Raw genomic sequence first — 23,058 nt, 5'->3', positions numbered from 1 at the left:
GTATTTCCTGGCACGTCACCAACTCATGCCTTTTTGTGCCATTATGCACAAAGTTCTGAGGCTCTGTCCCTTCCAAATGTTTATTTTTGAGGGTAGATTGTGAAAGATACTGATTGCTAATCATTTGTTAAACCATCAGTGATGCTTTTTAAAACCCCTAGAGGACAAGGAGAAAATCAGCACCCTGCCCCCATGGGGTATCACCCAGAATAGACTCCTGTGTACTTGCAGGACAAATGATGAATCTGCTAAGTTGTGCGAAGTTGAGAGAGGAATGTATCTGCAGCTTGACTTCAGCAAGAACTTTGTTCTGATTCTAGGGGATGGCTTTAAAGACTACAGAGATACTCCCTGAGTTGGAGCAGTGGGGAGAGGGGGGACGCATAGGCAGGGGGAGGCATTCTAAGGAGACCCAGGGCTGGAGATGGCCCTAGGTATCTGTAAAGCAGAAATAATGGCAATGACCTCCTCCTAGGACAGCACAGACGGTTAAATGAGATGATAATGAAAAGGACTTAACTGGGCCTGGTGTGTGTGATTAATGTCACAGCTGGTACACATCAAGTGTTAATAATAGGAACTGCATGATGAGAGATCCACAGCGGTCTCATCATGTTTGTGGGATGCAGCGGTTGCAGCATGGCTTCTATGAGAATAGTGTTCATCAATTTTTCTCCCCCAGGAGATGGGAGATCCTGCTGGCCAGCCTCTGGCTTAGTCACTTTTGCTGTCCTTCTAGCAGCTCCTGAGTGATTTGACAAGGCCAAGACTGTGGGATGATAAACAGAACTAGCACTTGGGTCTCAGATGGAACCTGGGTTTGGATTCTCTTTCTCCCACTTTATGCCTGTGTGTGATAGACAGGAAGGGGGACCACCCAGATACCCTCAAAGAAAGACTGGTTGTCCAGCTGTCGGGGGTGCTGTTAACAACTCACTTTTAGCCCTTAGATCTTTCCTGGCTGCCCAAGGTCATACCTTTCCAAGAGTGGCCCACATCCATGACTGATCAAGGTGGGGTATAAGTTCTCTCGGTTTTGGCCCAATGCAAAATGATTCTGATGGACCATTTCAGCTCCAGAGCATCCATCTGAAGTTGTCAGGCCTGCTTCCCAGCCCATCTTCCTCTGCCACGTCCCACGTCCTTCCCTCAGCATGGGCTTTGATTCGAAGGACACGCCCTAACGAACACCCATCTCTGTTTCAGAATGTGCTTCTTGGAGAATCTAACTGCAACACCACATAAATTTGGATGAATTTTTTGATTTACTCAGTTTTCTTGGCTCTGAAATGGCATCAGTAACACCCGCCTCCCTAGATAGTTGCTGGCCTTGGTGCTGATTAGATGAACGGGTGTTTAGGAAGAACCTGTTATCAGGCTGGGCTTGTCCTTAGCCCTCAGTAAATAGTAGACAGAAGCAGCAGTAGGAATGTGTTGTGCTAAGTCTACATGACTTTTACAGAAGCTAAGATAAATGGGAACATTAAAAATCCTTGAGGTTATACATTCATAATCAAAATCCAAATGACCTATGGGTTGAGTAGGGCAAAAATTGCCTCATACATATGTAGAGATGCTCAGAGCCCAAGCCTGGTCTGGTCAACCATCCTGCAGTTTGTCCTGTGCAGACACAATGCAGTGAGCTTCATCCTGGTGAGGTTCTAGAAGCCCACACTCCACTGATAAATGGTGCTCAGTTCAGCTAATGCCTGAGCACCTGTGCTTTTATAAGGTAATGAAACACCTGCTGAGACACAACTCACTCCCTCTGAGGAGTGAGAGGGAGGCATGTTGAGGCTCATTTGGCAGCTGGACATCTTGTACGCTTTCTCTGGAGTTGTCTTGTTCTCTGGAGGAGCCTACTTCTGTTCCGCAGCCAACCTGGGAGGTTGCTCACTTGGACCAGCCAACAGTACTTTGATGGGTTGGAGCTGACCATCCTGCATCTCAGCTTTGTGGTCATGGAGGCATGTATGCATGCGGTTCCATCTCTTTGCATCACTCTTGCCGCTGCCCACCGCCCCCAGCTCAGATATTGTCTTGTTTTCCTAATGCTGCTGAGGAAAATTACCACAAACTTGGATGGTTTAAACAACAGCATCCTCTAACTTCTGGAGTTTATTATTTCCCAGAAATCCAAACTAAGATGTGGCAGAGATGGGTAGCCTGGAGGCTCTGAGGGAGGTTTTCATGCCTCTGTCCTGGCTGCTGAGGGTCACCAGCAATCCTTGGCATTCCTTTGCTTTGGGGTTTCAAAACTCCAATCTCCGCCTTCATCTGTCTTCATGTGGGTTTCACTTTGAGTCTCTGCATCCTGTCTCCTTCTGTCTCTCTGGGAAACTGGCCATTGTCTTTAGGGCCCATCCTGATGATCTCATAGCCACATTTCTAATTACATCTTCAAAGACCTCCCAAAAAGGTCGTATTCTGAGGTTTCTAGTGGACATCACTTTGGAGGCTTCTATTCAATTTATTACAAATACTAACCCCCGGAGTTCCCGTCGTGGCGCAGTGGTTAACGAATCCGACTAGGAACCATGAGGTTGCGGGTTCGGTCCCTGCCCTTACTCAGTGGGTTAACGATCCGGCGTAGCCATGAGCTGTGGTGTAGGTTGCAGATGCGGCTTGGATCCAGCGTTGCTGTGGCTCTGGCGTAGGCCGGTGGCCACAGCTCCAATTCGACCCCTAGCCTGGGAACCTCCATATGCCGCGCGGGAGCGGCCCAAAGAAATAGCAAAAAGACAAAAAAAAAAAAAAAAAAACAAATACTAACCCCCACAGCCAGACAGAAGTTCCACTCCTCTCCTGTGTGGCTTGCTGGAAACCCACCATACATTCTCCAAGACCAGAGAGTCTGTGGGGTTCCCTTCTCTCAACTGCTCAGGTGTTACTAAGCTCTGTGGTATACAACATACGCAGATACCGCCTTGGAAGATATTTATGGTAACACATAGGAAAAGAAAGCAAAACTAGGAGAATTGAGAGTGAGGAAACATATGGAAATTCTACTCTCGTTTAAACAAAACTCTCATCCATAGGGCGATCAATGAGAATTCCCGAGGAGCGGTAGCCAATAGATAGGACAGCTGAACACCTGTCCTTGGCTCTTTGCCATATTTTATGAAAATAGGTGATGTGGTCACACTTTTTTAAAAAGAGTGTTTCTAAAGGTTTTCAGTGAATGTAATTCTCGCAGCCACTTTGAATTCTCTATTTGTAGTTGTTTCTCATTTGACCCTTTGGAGATTTCCAGGTATGTAATCACACCATTTTCAAGGGAATCTCCACTTTCTGGTTTTTAAAATTGCTGTTTCTTTCCTATTGTTTTACCTGGTGCCTCTAGGGGAAAAATGAACATTAAAATAGTGGTAGTAGACACACTTGCATTTTTTTTTTTTTTTTTTTTTTTAGGTAGGGTTAGTGTTTTTCCCTTAAGCAACATGCTGGCTTTGGGGTTAAGTGAAATAAATGCTACAATTTGAAGGAAGTAACTGTCTGTTCCTACTTAGAGACCTTTTCTTGTTTTTCTTTTCTCTTCTTTAAATATTGATCTTGAACCTTACCAACAGACTTTCTTAAAAAAAATCACTCATGCGTGAGATTGTATGATTTCTCCCCTTTTCTAATATTGAACAATTCTTAACTTTCTGGAATTAACTCAGTGGGTCGTGGTGTGTTTTTATCTAATTTACTGTTGATTCTTTTGACGAATAAATGATGAAGGATTTTGAATCTATTTTGACAATAATAAGAGCAAACACAGAGAGCACCGGCCAGGGGCCAAGGATGATGCTGAATGCGTCACTTCCGTCGGCCACCTTGCATTGCACGTGTTCACGTAGATTAGAAACCATTCCCTTTTTTTCCTGTGCAGATTCTTCTGTTTAGATTTACTTTGTTTTCTGGAGTGTTCTGCTCAAAGATATACTCTTATAAATATAGTCTCTTTCATCTTAGGTTGCAGTTGTATTTCCTAGAGTTAGCAATCACTTTCCATGGTTTCAGTTATACCTCTGTTCTTATAGTTACTTTTCCCTGGTCAGTTTCTTACTCTCGGGTTTGTCTTTTCTCTATTAATTCCTGATTCATCTAGCATTTTTTTCATTTATTTTTATTTCTCCAAGGAATGCGTTTTGGATGTATTTATTGCTTTTGTTGATTTTCTCCTCTTTTTTTATTTCCATTTCTTTTCCTTATTAATCCCTTACATTTATTTTACTTGGGATTTTTTTTTTTGAACCTCTTGTGTTAGATGCTTAATGCATTTTTTCTTATTTATAAGTATAAAGACTGTATACTTATAGCGTCTTTCCTCTGGAGCCTGCTTTAACTCTGTGCTTCTTCATATGTGCTCATCGTGTTTATGTTATAAATATTTTGGCGACTTGGTATGAATTGATTTTTTTGACGCTAGAGACATTCATGTTGTTTTTTGTGAACAGTGGATTTTTTCTTTTTTAAATTGTTTTTAGCCTTATTTTGCATTAAATAAATGTCTATGTTGTTTCTACTTTTTAGGATTTATCAGGGCCACTGTTTGGTCCTCTAAGGCCAACCTGAATTTCTCCTTTCACTTACAACAGAGTTGATCTTTCTGCCTGGTTGCCCAATGGACTTCTTTGTCTTTGAGGTCCAGCAGCTTTTCTGCACTTTGATGTGTTGGTAATACCCTGTGCTTAATTTTCCGTTTCTCAGCATGCCCCTTTACTATGAACGATGTATTACTGCTGCTACTGACATTTGTTCTCGTCATTAGCACTTGACCTCTCTGAGCACCTGTGGGGGAAAATCACTGAACTCCATCCATGATGCTCAAGTTGCGTTCCTGGCCAGTGGAGATGCAAACTGATTGACCTCCATGCCTCATGGTGGTCCTGCTTCCTTCAGTACTCCTGGTAATGCTGTTCCTTCTGGAGCCCAGCCTTCTGAGCATCCCGAGTCCCGGAGGGCACCCGCCAATGTTCTTTTCGTTGCAAAACAAAGACCTGGCTTTTCTAGGTCCCTTACCTGGAGGTACACCTCTGCTTCCTTTTTGGATCTACAGCCTCCTTTATGAGGGTTCTTTTATAGCGTCTTTTCTCAGTTTCCCACCTCTGGGCCCTGAGTGCATTTTGTAGCCCTCCCACCCACCGTGGAGTCGGGAGAGTCTATTGATCTTTTCACTTTGTTGAAAATCGAAATTACACACGCATTTCCTGTGTTCTGGGTACTTTCTAGGAAAAGAAGAATTGTGATCTTTGTGGGTCAAACTGGAACTATTTTGTTTTTAACCTTTTCTTTGGTGTCTTAAAAATTCACCTTCTATGCCATACCAGAGCCTCAAACTCTAGATCAAGACATTGACCAAAAATGGGAAGAAGAGGAAGAAGAAAAAGAAGGAAATAACAGATAAAGAGCGTTTTACTATGCTATAGAATATTTTTCTAAGATTCCTCACTTCAGGCTGTTATAACTAAATAGCATAGACCGGGTGGCTTAAACAACAGAAATTGATTTTCTCACAGCTCCGGATGCTGGAAGTCTGAGATGAGGTACCAGAATGGGTCTAGTTGGGGCTCTCTTGCTGACTGGCAGATAGCTACCTTTCCACCGTGCTCTCACACGCCTGGCAGAGAGGAAGAGGGGCAGGGAGAGGGAAAGAGAGGGAGCGGGCAGCATTGTTTTCTCGGATACCCACTAAACTCGTGTCAGGTCAGGGCTAAACTCATGTCAGATCAGACCTCATTGAATCCAAATTCCATCTTTACTCTGAATACAGGCCCCTTGGGGGTTAGGGCCTCAACATGTGAACTTTGGGGCGGGGGTCCCCGTTCAGTCCATAGCAGTGGGTTTGCCTGGTTTACTTAAAGTTGAGCAGGTTCGAGTCTCAGCCTTGTCTGCGGGACTCATGCCACAAAGCCTTCTGTTCTGGTCCTGGAGCTTCCCTGCCCGCCTCTCCTCGTCCGAACTGTTCCGCCCTCCTCCTCCTTAACTCTGAGGAGACCAGAAGCAGAGCTAAGGTGGCGAAGGGACCGTGTCCTCGGCCTCCCTGGCCGCCGGGGCATCGCGGATCTGGTGGTGGAGGCTGGGAGTGGGAACAGTCTTTCTCCTCCTCGTGCTCCCGCGGGCTCCTGCTCCGGGTCGTTCTTACGATTTTCTACAGGAGTCCTCGCATCGTATTTCAGTGCGCATCTGTGTCTGCTTATCATTCCATCACGCATTCCCTGGGCTTTGAGATGGGCTTCTGAGCTCCATGGCAGGCACCAGCGCTTTTTAATATTTTTATTTGTCCCAGCACCCAGGGGACATGATGTGAAATGGCTGCGTGCATGCATAGAATTATGAGGCTGGGCTACATGGCACACGTGTGCCCGGCACGACGCAGCCACGCACCTTGGACAGCACCCTTCCAGGGGGGCAGTGGGCACTTGTCTGTCTTTGCACCGTCTCTGTGAACGACCCCTGGGTGGGGTGATCTTCAGAGAATGGGGAAGGGTGACAATAATCCTGACATCCTCAAACTCTTCTCTTACTGTTTATGTGTGCGTTTTCTTCAAGACAGGTCAGATCCGGAGTTCCCATTGTGGTGCAGTGGGTTAAGAACACAGCAGAGTGTCCATGAGCTTGCCGGTTTGATCCCTGGCCTTGCTCAGTGGGTTAAGGATCCGACGTTGTCTCAAGCTTTGGCGTAGGTCGCAGATGCGGCTGGGATCCTGCATGGCTGTGGCTGTGGTGTAGGCTGGCAGCTGCAGCTCTGATTTGACCTCTAGCCCGGGAACCTCCATATGCCACAGTTGTAGCTGTAAAAAGAGAGAGAAAAAAAGATACGTCAAATCCCCACATGGATTTTAAATGTTTTGAGTCTAACTTAGAGTGTTATGTAGGAATCAGAGGAGAGACACAAAGATTCTGGAAGGCTTAGGAAACTGGATAGGCAAACGGATACAGAAAGAGAAGACTTAGGAAACTGGATATATGAAGTGAAGTTCAGGATCCAGGATTACTCGTCCTTGGCAGAAGAATTAGGCAAACTTGAACGCCGGTGATATTAACGTGTTCCATAGGGAGAATAGCCTGGATGCTTGAACCCAGAAGCCTGTTAGCTTTGTCTTCAAACCCCTGGAGATCACCATATTTTAGCTATTTAACGAGGCAGAAAGGGTCACTGATGGGGGTTCTTATGAACTGAGAAGTAAAGAAGACATTTTCAAAAATCCTGAAGACGTGGAGGGCGTGGATCCTAAGCTATCTCAGGAAGTTTCGTCAATGAAGTACTTAGCACTGCAAGCTATGGGATATATGTGATCTAAGCCTCTGGTTTAAGGTTTATTAATAGGGTGAAGACTGCTTCTCTTGACTGAGCGGCAGGGACATTCTGTAGGCAGAGTTGGGCTTTCATTTGGAAGGTCATCTAACCTTTCCCTGCTGGAGAGCAACCAAACTCCTAGGACGTTCTCCTCGTCAGGGGGAGGAGGTCTTGTGTCCTAGACACAGAGCTTTCTCAGTGGACCAGTCCCTTGTGGACCCATTTGGTAGTTGGGGCATTGGAGGCGATGGTTGTTGAGACAGAGGTTGGTTGGATCCCAGCAGATGTTCGGAGGTGGCAACGTGAAGAGCCTTACCTGTGCAGGTGGGATGCGCTGCCCATTCCTGTCGCCTCTTGGCCAATCCTGCAGAATGGATTCAGTTGTAATTGGTCCATTTGGTTATCATTTTAATTACCTCCCTCAGAGACCCTTCTCCTATCACTGGAAGAACCAGTTTCTAAAGTCTCGTGGCCATAACGTCTTAATATTGCCCTGCCATATTTCAGTATTTTCAATTTCCCCTCATCTTTAGTTCTGTTCGTTGCATCATCTTCTGGGTATCAAAACCCATTCTGCATATGCCCTTTACTACTCATCTAATAGCGTTTTGGACTTTTGAGGAGTTTTGGCCTTTTTTTTTTTTAATGAATAAGTCTTCACATTGATTTAGTTTTCAGTGTAAAAACTTGTCATTTCTAAACAAAAGTTAAAACTAAGTGTATCGACTACCTCGTTATTTCCTGTCCTTTCCCTCATTCTGTCTCCCACGGAATTTGAAGATTTCTGTGCATTGGGATAAAAAGAAAGGGTAGGTGTGTAGGAATTTTATGCTGGTGTTAGATTCTTACGGAAAATCTTAAGAACTGTTTCGAGCGTATGTTTTGGATCAATTTAAGATTCTCATTTCTTATTGAACATGTTTTAAAACTCTAAAATTTATAACATCCACAAAGAAAAAAAGGACTTGCATTTCTCCCCAGACCTTTTGACTTGCATGTAATTTAAGAACCACTTTGATGACCTCTGGCTCCAGGTCTCAGTAGATGTTTGTCTTCAATGTTGGTCAGAAGTCATTTTCCTGCCTTTTTTTTTTTTTTTTCCTACTGCCTCTGCCCGGGATGCATCACTTACTCCTGGGGAGGCTGCAGACAATGCCTGGCCTGGCTCCAGGCTTGACTCCCAGCTCTCCAAGTGAGCATATTGGAACTCATGTCCGCCTTCGGGATCCTTCAGAGGTTCTCATACCCTGCAGAACAGATAACCCAGGTCTCGTGGAATACGTGCAAGGCCCTATACCAGGCGCAGCCTCGCTCCCCCACCCCAGATGCTGAGCTCTGCTGACGCGGAGCCCCCTGTGGCTGTCTTGCTTTGCCTGCTTTCACCTTGGTGCTGTTGCATCTGTTTGGTCCTCTGTCTGGAGCATCCCCCTGTCCTCACCGGGCCAGTACTTGAGAACGAGCCAGGTGTTTTCTGTAGCATGTCGTCCATGGCCCATGAACCTGTCCCAGGAGCCCACGTTTGGGCTCTTAGAGCACATGCATAATGCTCCTCTCCCCTCGAGGTCACTGGCTCACTTTCCTGACTCCTGCACTACCTGGATGCTCCTTATAGAAGGGATTTTGTCTGTGGTACAGGCAGGCACGCGGATGCTTCCCGGCTACGTAGGCCGCTTCTCTTTGCTCTATGCAATCTTAACAATGCAAGCTATAGAACTAAGAGAGCTTACTCATGTGCCATGCTAGCAAAAGAAGTTAAATTCTTTTGTAAAATGTTTTTGCTGAATCCCCCAGCACTAAAAGACATGTTTCCCCCTTGCCAAGATAGCACGGTGTGTAATAGAAAAAGCTTTAATTTTGGAGCCAGAAAAATTGGAGCTCAAATCCCAGCTGTGCATGAATTGGTGGTATGCATTTTTGCAAATGGCTTAGCTTCTCTGAGCATCTGTTCACTTCCCTGTCAAGAGGGCCACTGACAGAGTTGGACCAAGGATGAGTGACCATATGTATATAATTCCTAGCTCAGTGTCTGGCCCATTTGAAGTATTCAGTAAATGGGAGTCATTCATTAGGTTATGGTTTTCTGGGTTTTCTCTCTTTCAGCTTATTTTTTGTTATTTTTCAGTAACACACACGTCCTTGACCTTCCAAGGCAGGAAAGAACTTCTTCCTGAATTATTTAAATGAGTGGAAACACTCTCCATCCGGAAAGATAGCCCATGATGGTATCTTAGAAGAGGTAATGGAAAAATCATATAAAACTTGAAGTGGCCCAATATAATACTCTACCAATTTGATCAACAGTTAAATGCCCCAAACTGTAGCAAACCATTATGCAGTATGGAAAGTGATTTAAAAAGTAGCTTTTCAAACCAATTTCTCTCATAACAATAATGCCTTTACTTAAAGTGTATAGTGTTTTTACCCATCTGATTATAATTTTAATAAAGCTATTTCGTGTCAATTTAGATAACATATTAAATGAATGTCAATTGCAAGTTCATCGGTCTGTCCAGAAGATGTATTTTGAGTAAATACTCCACTCCAGTGTTTATCTAAGTGGTTCCGAAATGGATATAATTTCAAACAGCAACAGTAGGGAATTTCTGTTGTGGCTCAGAGGTGCTGAACCTGACCCGTATCCATGAGGTTGCAGGTTTGATCCCCGGCCTTGCTCAGTGGGTGAAGGATCCGGCGATGCCGTGAGCTGTGGTTAGGTCGCAGATGCGGCTCGGATCTGGTGTTGCTGTGTCTGTGGTGTAGGCCGGCAGCTGTAGTTCCAATTCGACCCCTCGCCTGGGAGCTTCCATGTGCTGCAGGTGGGGCCCTAAAAACCAAAAAAATAAAAAAGAAAAAGCAACAGCATCAAGAACAAGGAAACCTCAGGTACCTTGTCATCTCCTAGGAGCTCTGTAACTAACACTGACGTTCCAAAATGTGGATTCGTAGCAGTTGGCAAAGGCGGGTGATGGTGGCCTCCGTAGTAGAATTCTCCACCATGATTCACCATCGTTAAGGCATTTTTCCTGCTGGCATCTCCGTTTAGAACTTAAAGGACTTAAAGCCATACCCGCTGTCTCCCATCACCCCACCGTGAGACTGTCAGTAGACTTTCCAAGGACGACCATGCACCGCAAAGAAAGGCCTGTGTGTGCTGGAACAGGGGTGCACAGTCTTTTTCTGGGAAGGACCACAGAGTAAATATTTTCGAATTTTCGGGCCATCTGCGCTCGGGGCATTTGCTGAACTTTGCTCGCCGGAGCAGGAAAACACCTTTGAACAGCAGGCTCGCAGCTGCATGTGGCTGTGAGCCAATAAAACTTTATTTACAACAGTCAGATGGGGCACATGGGCCTGTTCTAGAATCATCATGAGAAATCTTCCTCTACGTGTAATAATTTCCCACCCCACAAAATCCTTAAATGCCCGCTCTTCCATTCCTGTTAGCATCCAGTTGGTTGTTTTTCAGAAATTCGTCATATGCACCTTCCAAAACCACCCTTTCTCCTAGAAATCCGTGTCCACCTTGTTGTCTTCTGAGCCTCCTAAGAGACCTCACTTGTGTCCCATCCCCAGCGAAGGCGGGGTTCCTTTTCACGTCATTGATCACAAGGCCTCCGCTCTCGAGGTGAGCCTCAGGATTTTTCTCCTCGTCCCATCTCTCGTGTCTGCAGTGTCCTGAGTGTGTCTGAACAGCCCTTGCTGGGTTTGGAGCAGATGCCTCCGATTTCATGTGTGACACAGTTACATTTTTCAACCATGTGTAACTGACCGCGAAATGTCGCCTGCATGCCGTCCATGTTTCAGCGTGTGGGGTCCCGCTAGACAGTTCCCCCCAAAAGCCTCTGGAAGAATAGCATGAAAGCATCCCAAGATGTGCTGGTCAGCACTTCTCATGGCTCCGCATCCTGGCTGGGTCCCTGTTTTAAAGAGACAGACGGCTCTTGGTGAAAGACAACTGCACATTTTGCTAAAGGCTCGTGGATGGGTGAGGCTCTTTGCTGCCTTCTGCCCTCTGCGTCGCTCTCTCTCTTGTATGGAGTCAAAGTTGGAGGAGGGATCAAGGGAAGGTTGGACCCCGCTTAGGAGAAAGGATACCCAGGATTTTCCCTCCATCCTTGGGAGTCTTCCCTGCAATCTGCTTGTTCAGCGGTCAGCTTTCAGTCTCTCGGCTGAGTATGTGACCTAACGCTGTGTCTCCCCGACGGATGCCTATCTACAGAGTCAACTCTCCCGACTAGTGTGCACGACACGGTTACATAAGCATCAGTTGTTTGATCCCTTTCCATGTGCAGCTGGGTTCGTTTCCCTCTTCACTTAAGAACCCCCGAGGGATGCTTGGCCATCTCGGCCGCCGACCCCCTCCACTCTCAGGGGGGCTTCAGAGATTGTTGCGAGACTGTGTTTCGAACGCCCGAAAATGTAGCCTGCAGAATGTTCACGGTCTGCCCAAAAGCTGGCATCTAAAAATAACATTGAAGCTGACTGGCAGCATGAGAAGTGCCCAGATCAGCAGATGGTGTGAAATGCAAGACTTTTAAAATGAAAATATATGCAGGAAAATACAAAACTCTTCCCCGTTTATTAAAGGTCTGAAGGGAACACGTGCTCTTGATAGTCGCAGTGGGGCTGTGAGGCTGGACGGACGTTGCAGACAGAAGGCGTCTGTGCTTTAGCAGAGACCTTGGTGGGATCCTGCCTGAGGGGTTTAGGACCAGACAGGCGAGTGTGGTCTGGGGACGCAGTGCTGCCCCGAGGGTCCATCCCCAGGGAGGGGGCCGATCCCCCGCACCCAATGCCTTGCAGGTCAGCACAAAAGGACGTCTCTCGGTGCGCTCCGCAGGGTCACCCCTGCCTCTGCCTGTTCCACATTTTCTATCAAAGGCTTGTTGGGTGACAGAGGTGATGCTGAGAGCAGCCTTCCAGCAATTCGGATGACACGCGTCTGGAGGAGATACCGAATAGGCTGGAAATAGAATGAAAAGCCGAAAGCAATTTTGTCCACTTCGAACATGTAACAGATCACTGACCATAAGATTTACTTTGAATGGATGAGAGTCAGAAGGGGCTCTGTATTAGCAAAAAAATAGCGAGAAGCATAAAGTAACAGAGTTTCTCATGACAAAGATCTGAAGGATTTTAGTTGGCTGCCAGCTGTAGGTGCTTCTTTTAGGCTCGAGCAGTAGGATGACTTCTTCAAAGCCTGAGTGTGTGATGTGTGTCCACATGAAAAAAAAAAAATTCTCTTCATGGCTCAGCAGTTAACAAACCCGACTAGGATCCATGAGGATGCAGGTTCGATCCCTGGCCTTGCTCAGTGGGTTAAGGATCCAGCGTTGCCATGAGCTGTGCTGTAGGTCGCTAACTCGGCTTGGATGCTAAGTTGCTGTGGCTGTGGTGTAGGCCGGCAACTGTAGCTGTGATTAGACCCCTAGCCTGGGAACCTCCACATGCCGTGAGTGCGGCCCTAAAAAAGCAAATATATATATAATTATATATATCTATAATTATATATATATCTATAATATCAGAAACACCTCTGTCTTCATGTCTTTTACTGAGAAATGCATTTCCAGATAATGGGTTGATAAGAACCAGTGGATGAACACGTACTGTTTGATGGACACTGAGTTTCCCAACATGCATTTTTCCAAGCACCTTGGCAGACAACTGTCTTTCAGGTGCCCCTTCTGCAGAGGGACCTGGGGCGGGGAGGGGCAGCAGGGGCCTCAGAGTTGCCCAGCTTTGCAAAGGGTGAACGTAGGGAGGCTTCAGGCCCCGGCCCCTAAGCACTGTGGAATTCTTTAAACACCGTCTCTCTCACCCCCGCCGTCGTAAACCATCACATAGAAGACTCAGCTTCCCCAGAAGTCCCCGAAGGAGAGGAGCATCTGAGCTGATTTTCCTGACTTGAATGGCAGACGTTTTTGACACAGGGTTCCTTGCCATGTAAAGGAAAGATGGTGAATGCCTTACAGAAAGAATGGGTCTTTTCAAAGCCTAAAGTCGAACCATTCCCACTGCTGATAATGGACTGTACCTGTAAGGCAGGCGTATATGTGTCCATAACCACCACTGGGGACAGTGACAGTGAGAAGACTCAGGCAGGGACAAAGGACACTGACCTGGGAATGCAGGGACATGGGCTCTGGGCCCAGCTCCCCCGCGAAGGAAGCAGCTTGGCGACTCCAGCCCTCGGTCCCCAGGCAAACGCCCTCATCTGGGGAATGAGGGGTTTGGGGGGAAGGAGGCTGATTTCCCTTCCAGCTCTATTCTTTCATGATTATGTCAGCAGAGCAGCCGTGTAAAAACTGTTCTGCAAAGAAAGGCACAGGAAAAGATCACGCCCCACCGAGAAGTGAAATGTTTCTGGTGATGGCTGTGACGTGGGCATCAGACATTCGTCGTGAGACAGTGCTGAGAAAATCCAGTCCGCGAAAATAGTGACCGTGGGGCCCCACCTGGAAACACCTCGGGCCGTGTCCCTTTTCCAGATGCAGGCAGCAGTCACTTGGCGTTCTCTTTCTTTTTGCTTTCTGTATTTGTTTTTTAATGAAAAGGAAGCAAAAAACTTGAGAAGCGCTGCAGTCAGTTTGCCCTCAACAACCCTTGGACAATCAGAAACCTGCATAGGAAACAAGTGTCAGTCCCTAAAGCAAGAACTGATGTACAGGCTCCCAGCCTTAGGGGCCACTTCCTTGGCCCCTCCATGGACTTGTCCTGAGCTTGTCACCCAGTGACAATTGCCGAAACTGGAGGCTTAGTGACACCTGGCATTTATCAATATCTCTGTTATCACTGTGCTGCTTTAAACTTTGGCTGATTCAGTAATGCATCTGAGCAACAGAAACAGCATTATTCTTTTAAATGCAAAGATACTGCACCATGTAAAAAAAATGCATTATAAATCCCTCCAGTTATTCTAAAAGTGTTGACTAGCCCAGACAGAAGTGTATAAATTTTACTGATCTTTTCAAAGAACCAGATTTGATTTTTCTTGATTTTTCTCTACCATTGCCTGATTTTAAATTCACTGATTTTTACTCTAATTTTTGTCTCCTTCCTTCTGCTTGCTTTGTGTTTAATGTTCTCTTCTCTACACTTTCCCAGATGAAAGCTTATGGTATAGGTATTAAATCCTCTAACACGCAAACGGAATGCTATCAATTTCTCTCTAAGCACTGCTTTTGCTGTGTCTTAGAAATTTTGGTAGGTGGACTTTTTGTTTTCATTTTATTCCAAATATTTTTAAATTTCACTTGAGACCGCTCTTTTCCGGAGGGATTATCTCAAAGTATAATGTTTCATTTCCACATACTTAGGGAATCTTCCAGCTACTTTCCTGCGACTGATTTCTACTTCCATTCTTTTGTGGCCTGAGAACACACTCGGCGTGATTTCCCTGCTTCCAGATGTGTTGACGTCGGTTTTATCGCCCAGCGCGTGGTCTGTTGTCGTGCCTGTTCCATGCGTGTCTGAGAAGAACATGTTTTCTGCTGTCGTGAGATGGTTTGTTCTCTAAAAGTCAGCTAGGTCGAATTGCTGGATGGTGCGTCTCCGTAGGAAGTCAGCAGCTCGTCTAGTGGGGTCGTCTATGCTCTCAGTTCTATCAGGTTTTGCTTCCTGTGTTTTGACTCTCTGTAGTTGTTGCATAGGCAGGTAGGATTATTATGCATTCTTAGAGAATTCACCCTTTTCCATTATGGAACATCACTCTTTATCCCGGATAATCTTGTTGTTTTGAAGTCGGCTTTAGCAACGTTAAGATGACCCTGACAGCTTTCTCTTGCCTAGTGGTAACAGGTGTGTTTCAGACAGCGTTCTCCATGAAAACAGAACCATTTGTTTTGCTTAAATATATATATGTATGCATGTATTATTTTTATATATGCATATGCATATACACATATTATAGATGTATATGTATGTGGGTATGTATACACGTTATATAGACATATAAAATGGCCAAGTGCATATAAATGGCATATACACACCGTTTATACCAACACAGTTACTGATTGGCCTCACACACATGAAGCCTATTGCGGTTTCAGGAGGATATATTATATGAGATGCTGCTTCTTTCAAAACCAGCTGAAAGGTACACCCAGCCCTCCACTCGCCCTCCGAGCCAGTGAGCCTGCTGGAGCTTCACCTCCTCCTTTTCTGCTCCCTACCTGGACTCGACCCCTTCCCCAGGACCAAGAGCTCAGCCCTCAGAACCCGTGCTCCCTGTGTTAGGAAGATCCTACAAAGCCAGAGAGGGCTGGCTGAGTGAGCCCTGGTTTCCTGGGGCCGCTGGAAAACGTTCCCACACATGTGGTGGCTTGAAACCACAGGATGGCCCGAGGCCAAAAGGATGCAGTTGCTTTCACGGAGGATAAAGTTGAGGGGTTTTTAGGGCGCTTCCTTGCGAAGGCTCTAGAAGCAAAGCCGTCTTCTTGCCTTTCCCGCTTCCACAAGCTGCCCACAGTCCTGCATCACTTCTGCCTCTTGCTTCCATCACCTTATCTCCTGTTTCTTCTTTCCGTGCCTGCTCTAATAAATCCCCCTGTTTTACTGACTCCACCTGGGCCATCCCGGCTCACATCCTCATCTCAGGACCCCTCCTTAACCTCGTCTGCACAGTCCCTTCCTCCTCGTCAGGTGGCATCCGCAGGTTCTGAGGATTGGAATGTGGGCATCTTCCGGCCCTGGCTCCACCCTGCACACGAGGATCAGACCGTCCGTGTCTTCCGGGCTGGCTTCGTTCAGCCCATCACTCAGGCCAGTCTCTTCCTCAGTCTCACCCATCACCCTCTTCTGCAGGGCAGGTGAGGAAAACAATGGAAGAGAGATGGGGGGGGCACTTCGAGGGGTGACCCTCCACCCAAAGACCCGAGAAAGGGAAATGGTCACTAAAGAGATACCAGTTTAATCTGGGAGGTAAACCTGAGACAGACCCCCGAGGAGAGAGCACGAGTAACCCCGAGAGTTTGATGGGGGGGGCACCCAGGGCCCTGTTTGCAACAGCCTGTCCCTGTTCTTCTCCTTGCTGCTCTGCCTCTCAGGGACGGACCCAGTAGAGGGGTGCGTCACCCCCACACCAGCATGGGTACACGCTGGGGGACATAGGAAGGGAAACCAAACACCTCTTCCTTTTCTTTTGACCGCAAAGTAGCGTTTCTTCTGTGGTGCCAGCTCCTGTTGGACTGGCCCAGTTTGGACGGGACCAATAACCTCGAGGCTCTGCTAACATCATATCCATCCCCTTCCCACCCGCCCGGGGTCTAGGGTAGAGGGGTCGGGCTTCCTCTGTCTCTAATCTTTGGGTTGCTTACGCTGCTCCTCTAACTTGACCTCTCAGTTCCTCCTTTTCTGGGAACCTCTACTCTGTGCGTGTGTAGTAGACACCTCTAGCTGCATAACGAATTTCCCCCATATGTAGTGGCTCAAAGCAACACTAATTATCTCTCTCACACTCTCTGTGGGTCAGGGATCCAGAACTTTGGTGTCTGTGTCAAGGCTGCGATTGAGATGTTGGGCAAAGACATCCTCAGACCCTCACATGTTGGCATGAATTCAGTTCCCTGTGGACTTGCTCTGACGGCCTCAGTTTCTCATGGCCTTACGGAGTTTCCTGCTCCTTGGCACTCTCCATAGGTCCATTCACCCCATGGCAGCTAGCTTGAGCAAAAGCAACGGGCAGGGCAACAGAATGTCAGCAAGAGAGAATTAAGAGCAAGACAAAGTCATAGTCTTTGTAGCCTCATCTTGGATGTGACATCGGATGCATCACCTTTGAACGTTCTGGTCATTGATGCAGATCACTAGGTCTGGCCCCCACTCGGGGAGGGGGTAACACGGGCATGAAGAGCAAGAAGAAGGGAGTGTCTGGGGCCGTCTGGTACCTCGGACACACACCCGCCTCTGCGTCCTTCTGTATCCCATGACCCAGAGTTTCTGCGAACCATCTTGACTTCACTGCCAAGTTCAGCGTCCACAGACAGACGCCTCTCTGCCTTTCTCATCTTTACATGGAAAAGAAAAGTAACGTATTAAAGAGCCAGCTCCTACTTGTGAATTGATGCTCTTGCTACTTAAAAATCCGGGGAAGTTTCACCTCCCTGTTAAGAAAGAACTGGTTGTGGGAGGGTGTGTGCGCCTGTGAAGCAGAGGAATACGTGCCCACTCCGTTCTCGAGGCTCCCAGAAGTTTCTTGGGGATAAACACCTTGTCCAGATCCGTCCTACCCAACCCCAGCGGTCGCAGAAGTCTGAGCTTAGAAAAGCGATGCCTTTCCACTGTTTTCATTTGAAATGTGCCCAAGTCCCTGTGCATGGAGAACTTAGCCTGTCCTAGGTTGCTTCTCCCTGAAGGTCGTTTCCGTGGTGACAGGGCATCTTAATCCTTCAGCGCCAATCAGTGGGTCCTGTTCCTGCTGATAAGCAGCCGTGGCACATTTGTCCTTCTCTGCAGGGGCAGTTCCCCAGGAACCCCCACCTGACACGCAGCTCAGCCAGTCATGGAAGGCCCAGCGATCGGATGTGTTAGCGGAGCCGCCGCAGCAGGTTCAAGGGAGGTTTGTGCACTCGGTGTTTGCAGAGGCTTGAGAAAATTTCTACCTCCCAAGGATCATTGTCCAGAACCATGGGTGGAAATTCACTTTTTTGGTCTCAAGAAGCTATTCCTCAAAAATAAACCTCCTCCGAGGTCTCTTGTGGCTCAACGGGTTAAGGATCCTGCCTTGTTGGTTCGATCCCTTGTCCGGAAACTTACACATGCCACAGGCTCAATGACAACAACAAAAAGCTCAGCCTCCTCTCTGCTCCCACGGCCATATAACAGGCCCTCGAAGACCCCATTCGTAGGTGCGGAAAGCCTTAAGGGTGAAGCACCATGGAAGCCCACCTTTTCCTGTACTGATTCTCGAGGTCTCCCCTACACAAGACAGAACAGAAATCCACTCCACCCAGCGTTACCTCGCAGTGCCCGGCCCCGGGGCAGGTCGTGGATGAATGAGGCTGGGAGAAGAAATACAGTCATAGCATGATTTTGCCAGCAGTATTTATTTGGGGCCCACAATATTTAACGTGTGTCATTTGATGTAATCCAAGGCATTTAACGTGTTTCATTTTACTTAATCCTGGTTTCTGGGTGTGAACACGGAGGCACAGAGGGCCTTGCCCACAGTCGCACAGCCTGTGGGTGCTGGAGCTGGGAGTCCAGTCGGGGCTGCAGCCAGCGCTGCCCCTTCTCTCAGCTCTGCCATCAGGCGCCACCTCCGGGGTCACCCCAGAAGGTACCTGGGAGCTCTGCACCTGCTTCCTTTCCTGCACCTCCTTCTCCTCCTGGGGTCTCAGTTTCAGCTGTCACCTCCTGAGAGACACTGGCTCCCCCAAACGCAAGGAGGGCCCCGTTCTTTGTCCTAAACATTTATGCATCCACCCTGAAGGGCTCTGCGTCATTTCTACCACCTGTTTCCTTTGGACTTTCTTCAGTGTCTCCTACCTGCTCAACCTTAAGTTCCGTGTGGTTGTGGGGCTGGGATGTGCTTTGAGAATGTGCTGCAACCCGAGCGGCCAACACCCTGCCCTCCTGCCACTAGCAAAATAGTGCGTGTCCGTGGGCTATGTCCTCAAGGGAAAGGCTGGCTGTGTCACCCTGGGAAGCAGGTGAATACAGGACACAAAGCTAAAGCCCCGGTGGCCACATGGTTTTCGTTCTCTCATCCAGTGTCCCCTTGGTTAGAAACAGTTCTGTTTCATGAACGTGTGATCTAGGGGGCAAGACAGAAATGTCGGAACGTGGTCGTAGTGAGATTTCGTGCTGCTGGAGTTGAGTGAGGGGGCTCCTGGAGGGGTGCAGGCAGCCTAAGCAGGGAGCCCCTAACTCACTCCCGGAGGTCCTGGAAGGCTTCCTGGAGCAGGTTCTGGGCCGGGGCTTGCGTTGTGTCTCTCCCGTGTGCGGGCACAGGTGGGCAGGGGCCGTGCCCGGGTAGAGCCCCTCCTGCAGGTGGCCTGGTTCTGCCGCATAAGCGCACAGGGGCACTTTCTAGGCATTTCTGACAAGCGTCCAAAACTAGACAGCTCCTGAGCTCGCCTGCCGGCTTGTTCTGCTCATTATCAGTGGCACACCTGGCATCCTTCCTCCAGAGCAGGTGGCTCTTAAGCTGTCCCCACCGAGAGCTGGCCTGCAGCACTTTGCATGGCAGGAATGGCAGGTGGTGCTGACCTGCTTTCTACTTTCAGTGGCTTCAGCGGCCCCTCCCCTTCGCCCACCCCTGGATCCTTGCAGCCTCGCTTCCTGAAAAGTCTTTCTCAGGGCTCCCTATTTCACTGGTGAAGCCCAAGGACAACGTCACACAATCTCCAGCTCCGGAAAGCTGCTGCAGCTTCCTCAATCCCATAGAAGGAAGTTACTTAGAGTCTTGGATTCTTGGATAAGCAATGAGGTCCTGCTTGACAGCACAGAGAACTGCATCGAATCCCTTGTGATAGAACATGATGGAAGTAGTGTAAGAAGAAGAATGCAAGTCACACACACACACACACGTATATATAAAATGACTGGGTCACTTTGCTGTACAGCAGAAATTGGCATAACACTGTAAGTCAACTATACTTCAATTAAAGAGAAACACAACACCTTGGATTCTTGGAGTTCCTGTCATAGCTCAGCGGCAACAAACCCGACTAGTATCCATGAGGACGTGGCTTCGATCCCTGGCCTTGCTCAGTGGGTTAAGGATCCGGTATTGCTGTGAGCCGTGGTGTAGGTCGCAGACGCCGCTGGGGTCTGGTGTTTGTGGCTGTGGTGTAGGCCGGCAGCTGCAGCCCTGATTCGACCTCTAGCCTGGGAGCTTCCAGAGGCCACAGACGTGGCCCTAAAAAGACCAAACCAAACCAAACCTAACTGTCTTGGCTTCTCCCTCTGGGATCCGTGCACAGCTGAAAGGATGCCATCACTGGTTAGATGGAGAGGTGCCTGGCAGCAAGCAACAGCAGTTTTAAAACTGCTTTCATTTTTTTGTAAGGCCAATTTAAACATACGAAACAAAGTAATATTTCTGAATGGGACAGTTTTGCCTGGAAAGGTCAAATATTAGCAACTCAAGCATGTCTTAATCATTGATTTCTTTATAAACTGATTTTTTTCCCTTCAGTACAAAAAGTGAAAAAAAAAGTAGATTCATTATAATCCTAATAAATCATATAGAATATAATCATATGTTATATAATCATTAATGAATCTACTTTGTAAAATATATTTATATACTATAATATAATACATGTATATCTTAAATATAAAAGCCAGTAATTAAACATAAAATTCTGTATGGAAATAATTGTGGGTAAGCAGGAAGACTTGCCATGGATTTGGTTTAAGGGTTAACACAGCTGTCACAGTGCGGACATCAGAAACCTATATGCCACTTGCACTGTGTGTCTCTTTGCTAAAATTGCTTCTATTTCAGTCCTGCACGGTAGCGCCCAATTATTCTGTCCCTTTAGAGCAAGCTATTAGAGCCTCAGCTTTTGCCAGTAACTTTAATATCTCTTCTTAATAGCAGTGGATCTGAAACCTTTCTTCGGGCTCAAGCACTTTAATCACTGAAATATTTTGCAAGTGCAGGCAAGGCTGTATGCCTAGACTTCAAGACCTAAAGAATCTTCTTGGCAACTTGCCTAGAACCCCAAAGCCATCTGTCATTTGCATATAAATGAACGTTATGAAATTAAAAATAAACCTGTGGCCGTAATATTTACTTGTCCGCCTTTGGTGCTTGCCCTGGGAGGAGAGGTAGCAGGCTGGGTGCATTCATTTGCAGTGAAAGTCTAGGGTTGAGCCGTGTTTTCGCTGCATCTGCAGGCAGCAGCGCATAATTGCAGGTGGTGTTTTTGTAGGCGAAGACAGTAATACTCAAGAAAAAGCTAGCAAGGCGCTCATAAACCCCAGAGTGTTATATTACAGCCATGGCCTCGGTCCTTAGGAATTATTCTATGATTCCTACGAAGGAGCACAGATGCTATGAACCTGGTGCAGAAATCAGGATAGGTGAGGTGATGCTGCCGTAACAAGTGATCCTGAATCTCAAGGATGCTGGCAGAGCTGTATTTCTTGCTCACACTGTTTCCATCACAGGTCCTGGCTGCAGGCTTTCCTCCATCCTCTTTCCTCCAGATCCCAGGCTGACTCATGTCTCTCTGGCCAAACTTCATGTTCCTTGGAAAGAGAAATAGAGTTCCCTTGGCAGGAAGGGCGTCACAAGCCACGCGACCAAGCTTGAAGACAGTGGAACTGTCATACAGTGGAATGAAGCAGAGTTTTCCCACAAGATGGTGCGAGAAACCTCTGCAGACAACAGTCTGGGTTACCAAACCTGGGGCTCTCATGCCCACAGGTCTCTGCAATCTGCTTTCTAAAGATAACTCCTCGGGTGTTCCTGCGGTGGCGCATTAGGTTAATGATCTGGCTTTTCTTTGTGGAGGCGCTGGTTTGATCCCCAGCCCAGTGCAGTGGGTTAAGGACCTGGCATTGTTGCAGCTGTGGCATAGGGTTGCAGCTCCAGCTCAGGTTCAATCCCTGGCCCAGGAAGTTCCATATGCCCTAGGAGTGGCCGAAAAAGAGGAAAAAAAAGAGGCAAATCCTTACATAAACAAATGCTGATTTATTGCTGGAGCTTTCCTCCTCACTTCTGACAGCTACATCTTTCTGTGATGATGACTCTTTTGGCCAGATTGGGATAGGCTGATTTTCGGAAGTGACCAACATCCATTTGTCACTTTTAGGGCCCTCCTAAGCACCCTGCCCGTCTCGTCGCCGCATTTCTCACTGCGCAGGAGCATTAGCTGTCGTCCCTGGAAGATGCTGGGGAGCACGTGAGCCCCGTGGGGAGCCCCTGGGGTCCACACACACACGTCCCTCCAGCTAATATCTGCAGTGTCTGGACAGACCCAAACTTTCAGTCGGCTCCTGCTACACAAACGTCTACCTGAAGCACTTCCACCTTCTCTGTTAATTTACAGCTTCCCTCACTGGGAGTGAAATACCCTCGTCCAGCGGCCAGACCATGGCTGCTCTGTTTCTCTACTTTGTTTTCCTGGGACTCTAAAAATTTTTTTTTGCAAATAGAACCCTGGAAGTCCAGCCTTGATGTTCCCGTGTTCCAAAAGCGAGGGTGTAGACTAAGCCCTACCCATGGTGAATGTGTCTCTGAAAGTCACTCTATTGACCTTGATGGACTGTGTCTTTCCTTTAAATAACAACTGAGCACCGTCTCACAATTCAAACTGTGACCCAGACCTTCTTGGTTTCTGTGAAACTGACCAATAATTGTTTTTCCAAAGTTCAGAAATAATATATCCAGATTTTGTGGAAGTTCCTATCATGGCTTCCGGTGGAAACAAACCTGACTAGTATCCGTGAGGAGGCAGGTTCGATCTCTGGCCTCACTCAGTGGGTTAAGGATCTGGCATTGCCGTGAGCTGTGGTGTAGATCGCAGATGTGGCTCGGATCTGGTGTTGCTGTGGCTGTGGTGTAGGCTGGCGGCTGCAGCTCCGATTCAACCCCTAGCCCAAGAACTTCCATATGCTGCAGGTGCCGCCCTAAAAAGCGCATTTTGTGATAACACATCCTATACTTACTGTTGAGAAAATACACCATTAACAGTGCACTGGATCCCAAAATCTGTCTCCAGGAGTGTCATTCATGGCTGCGAGAAGTTAGACTTTGACTCTTGTTCTGCAGAAGGTCTCAATGGCAGTGATCCAAGCCACATCTGCGACGCCGAACT

The 23,058-nt window shown here is 47.4% G+C and overlaps 1 protein-coding gene across 2 annotated transcripts in view; it reads left to right on the top strand.

Annotated features, from left to right (window-relative positions):
- The window catches only part of ADCY2 (adenylate cyclase 2), a 426,457-nt gene that overhangs the window by 117,159 nt on the left and 286,240 nt on the right, over positions 1–23,058 (top strand). The gene's annotated exons all lie outside the window — the stretch shown is intronic.

The sequence above is a fragment of the Sus scrofa genome, chromosome 16, assembly GCF_054392235.1.
Source record: "Sus scrofa isolate SSC_HxYL_T2T_F1_AM1 chromosome 16, Sscrofa_HxYL_maternal_Yorkshire_Landrace_v2.0, whole genome shotgun sequence".
In the NCBI taxonomy this organism is placed as follows: domain Eukaryota; kingdom Metazoa; phylum Chordata; class Mammalia; order Artiodactyla; family Suidae; genus Sus; species Sus scrofa.
Note: the sequence above shows the minus strand (reverse complement) of the source record. Positions and strands in the feature narration are given on the sequence as shown.